Below are 4627 nucleotides of genomic sequence, written 5' to 3' on the forward strand. Positions count from 1 at the left end.
ATGAGCATCTATTAACAATGATCTCATATTAACTGTGTCACCCAGACCTTGTCAAAGGTTGAGAGAGGCCTGTGCTTTTTCCAGAGGTTCCTGTTATACGTAAAAGTGTCAAAACACCTTTGGGCAAGTTGTAGAAAAGTTAAAGCTTCCCAGTGGACCATTTCTTCCTCAGTCTTGTCAGTGATTCTCTGTGACTATATAAACCTCATGCAGAGATCACAGCAAAACTCAGAACTTGGGCTCTTAGTGAACAGGAAGCCAAATAATCTTTTTGTTTCCCATTCTGCTAGACCTTGGTATTATTTTAGGAAGGAGAGGGCAGAGCCAAACCTAAAGGGAGGGGCACAGGATGGACATGTAGGGCACAGGGGCATATGGTTCCAGGTCTGGGTACAGGAGACCAGCAGTGGTTGAGCGCAAGTGCTGGGCACCTGTGGGAAAGACAGGGTGAGGAAGGAAGTAGGAACGTCTAATAAAAGGTGAGGGCAACAGGAAGAGGGCAAAATTAAACTTTTCCCTCAATTTTTGTCTAGTTCTCATAACATATATACACATCTTTGCCTTGGGTTTCAGTCTCATGACAATAGATCTCAGAACTCAGATTTCATAACATCAACATTGTACTTTACAGTTCACAAACGGCTTTCACTCACATTATCATACTTAATTCTTACAACCACCAGAGTGGGACGATATTGTTATTAACTCCACTTTACAGATGATGAAACAGAGGCCAACACTATTAACTTCAAGCAGCACAGGGTCGAACCAACTCCAAATCCAGGGGTCTTTTCCATTATGCTGCCCTGGATCCAGGTGGATGAAGTTTCCCCAGACATCATCACCTCTGCCTTTGCCTGTTGATGTGAGACAAGGATAGAAGAAAAAAAAATTTTAAACCTCATTTCTCTAGAGTATAGAACCTTAATTCAATATAAATGGATGTTTCTGCTACAGTTATTTTATCCAGGACTTTTAAAGGATTTACCCTCAGAAGACTTCATCCCTTCTTAGTGCCCAACTATATATAACACTTCATATTTTGACACAAAAGATGAATATTTCATTTAGGCAGGCTGATTGAAAAGGGTAACACACTATCTTGGTTGCCCTACTTAAAAAGAAGTCTTTATGCTTTCTTGAAGTTAAAAATTGCTTGATTTTGCAGCAAAAACTTGATTGCCCCACATCCAGCATAGGAAGTGTATCAGATTAGGCCCCTGGAACTCAGTTCTCTCATTCTCTCCAGTCTGTTATTTCCTTTCTGGCTTCCTACACAACTGCAGAAATTCTTAATACAGAACAAATAATTTGATCTTGTGTTCATTTTTTTTGAGTCTCCATAAAAATATGTGGGATTTTTTCTATAAGGATTGACAACTAGCATATATTTATCAAGTCAGGGTTTATAAAACATTTGTATAGTGCCCGGAAATTATTACTATTTCCTTTCTATAAATGTTGATACTCAGAATCAGAAAGATTGGGTAACTTGCCCAAAGTTAGTGGCAGATCTGGGATCAGAACACAGAAGAGTGTGCTCGGTGTCCTTCTAATATTCCGTGCTGATTTCTGTATCAGTAGGCAATCCAAACAGGATAATTTACTTAACAAACAAGCAACAAAACCCTATTCATCTATTCATTCATTAATTCATTTATTCAACAAATATTTTCTGAGCCCTTGCAAGATGCTCTTTTCTTGGAACTGGGGATATGGCATTGATAAAATAGAATCTTATATTCCAGTTGTGAATCCAGGTAATTATCAAGATATATGTGTGTGTGCACAATGTTAAATAGTGATAAATATTAAGGAGAAAAATTAAGCATGGTTAGAAGGGGGACAAATTCTTCTTCATGTGCACCAGGAGAATATGCTTCCTCATAAGGCTTGTGTCCGCTTTGATTTTATGGTTTTAATAGTAAAACTACTGCAAACAACCCAAATGTTCATTTTCATAAAAATGGATAATGTGTGGCATATTCACAGAGTGGAATAGTATACAATAGCAAAAATGATTTATCTATCTCTAAGCTACAATATTTATATTATAATTAATATGTAATGTTATTATAATTTACATATAATTTATATAGTCATATAGTAATAGAAATTATATGTAAATTATAATATAATAATGTTATATTAATTATAATATAAATATATAATTCTATATATTATATTGATATATAAATTATATGTAAAATTAACATATATAAATCTATAAATTATGTAATTATAACAAAAATTATGTGATTTATATGTTAATATAAAAATTACATGTAATTAATATATAATATTGTGATTAATGTGGTAAGCTAGTAATATTAATATTAATATATTAAAATTATAATTTTAATAATAAAAGTATAATATTAAGTGGGGAAAACAGGAAGTCTCAGATTACATACAGTATGATGTCATTTTTATAAAACCAAAAAACAAGCAAAACTTAACAACATGCTGTTCAGGGATCCATACACATGTGGTAAAAATATTTTTAAAAGTTAAAAACACAAATTCTAATGAGAAAGCAGAGGGCTGAATCAGAGAAAAACATTGTTTGGTTTCATTTATGTTGAGAATGTTCTAGCACTTAGGCTAGATAGTGGTTTTGCAGATGTTCATTTCTATTATATGCTTCAAATTTTATACATATGTTATATATATATTATTGTGTATTTATCAAAATTTATATAATAATAAATAATTAAAAACTGGTACAAGAAGCATAATGAGAATTATGTCATCCTTGATATTTTATGTTTGAGTAGCCAAGGTCCAAAGATATGTGTACAGTATATTGAAATGTATAAAGGTCTTTCTCATAACCTGTCTTTTAAAAATCCTGTACAGCAGTTATTATTCTTTGTACATTACAAGTGAGTAAGCCAAGGGAGAGCTTAAGAAAATTCTTTAATTTCACATACTAATCAATGGCAGAGATGTCTTAATTGTGTAAAATTAATCTCCCTATAACAAAAAAGCATATGGCTTTCTTGTTGAACAAAAGACCAAATGAATCCTAGAATGTTACAGCTGGAGATCAGACTTTTTAATCTCTTCATTTCACAGATGAAGAAATTAAGACCCACACATATTAAGGATTTGCCCAGCATCTCACAGTTAGTTTAAATGGAAGAAAGGATAGTTGACTCATGTCTTCTGACTCCAAGTTAAGCCACTTGTCACTCCACCAGAACATTTTTTTCATCAGATAGATATTATTACTTTGCAGCCAGTTGGCTATAAGAGAACCCAAAACTTGAGCTGTAAGGCATGTACAAGTATCCATTGTTCTGATGAGTGCTAGAGAACTGCGATATACAATAGAAAAGCTGTAATAGGAAGCCTTATTTATAACAAAATTAACTGCTGTATTAAATATTGGGGCATTTTAATTCATGGACATCAGTTTGATACTTGAAAAACATACCTATAATATAAGATAAAAAAGGACCAAACAACTGCTTTCTGGAGAGAGAGAAAAGGACCTTATCACCTTAAGAGGCCCCAACCTTAGATGTTTAACATCTGATGAAACATTAGTAGCACCGTTTCTTCAACTAGCATCAGATTCATGAAAATGTATAAAAATGAGGTGTTGCATTAGTTCTTTAAGAGTACTAATAATCTCAATAGCCTTTCCTCAAACTGCTTACAATCTACAGTTATAAAGATTTAAAATGCATTTAAATAAACCCTGCAGTGAATAAAGAATGAATTACTATAGGAAATAGAATAAAGGAATGGAAAGAGCACTAGAGTTGGAGCCAAAACACCTGAGTTTGAGTGCCAGCTCTGCCATTCACTTGCTATATGTGGTTAAACAAGTTACTTGACTTCTCTGATCCTTGGTTCATTAATTTGTAAGGTGATGATGATAATAACTACCTTAGAGAATTAAGAAAGATAATGTAAGGGAAAGGTCTTGGTAAACTGTTATATACAACACAAATATCCTTGGAGTTTTTGTATAAAAGCCTGTGATTCAATCATTTGATAATTCAGTCATCTATTCAATAAATGTATATAGAGCACTCATTCAATGAATGGATGAAATGGTTCTACATGCCGTGGAGCATCCAAAGATTCAAAAGACCTAATTTTGGCCCTCCGGAACTGAAGGGGACTGTTTTTTGCTCATGTACATAAATAACTACAATATGAACCTGCATGTGATAACTCCCTTAGGATTAGTACGAGGGGAAAAATGATGTAGGACTATAAGGCTGAGAGAGACCAGTTCTGATTTAGAGTAATAAGAAAACACTTCCTACAGATTGCCATTGGGCCAGTTTTTAAAGAATGGGTAGAGTTTCTAAAAGAAGAAGATGGTATTCCAGGTGGATTGAAAAGCATGAGTGAGGGCATAGAAGCAGGAAAGCACACCTTGTAACATTTAACATATGCCTCTGTCTAGGCACATGATTTTGCACAAAGTCACTTCATTCATCAGTGTTCTTCCTTATAAATCCACTAACCCCAAATAGACCATGAGTTCTTTGAGTGCCAAGATGTCTCACAGAGCCCATGACAGTGCTGGGTCCACAGTGAGGATTCAGTAAATGAATGGCATATTTGCTGGCTTTTTTTTTTTTTTTTTTTTTTTTTTTTTTTTTTT

This window comes from Aethalodelphis obliquidens, unplaced genomic scaffold (assembly GCF_003676395.1).
Source record: "Aethalodelphis obliquidens isolate GAN/ISIS:26980383/991018 unplaced genomic scaffold, ASM367639v1 scaffold46, whole genome shotgun sequence".
Classification (NCBI taxonomy): Eukaryota; Metazoa; Chordata; class Mammalia; order Artiodactyla; family Delphinidae; genus Aethalodelphis; species Aethalodelphis obliquidens.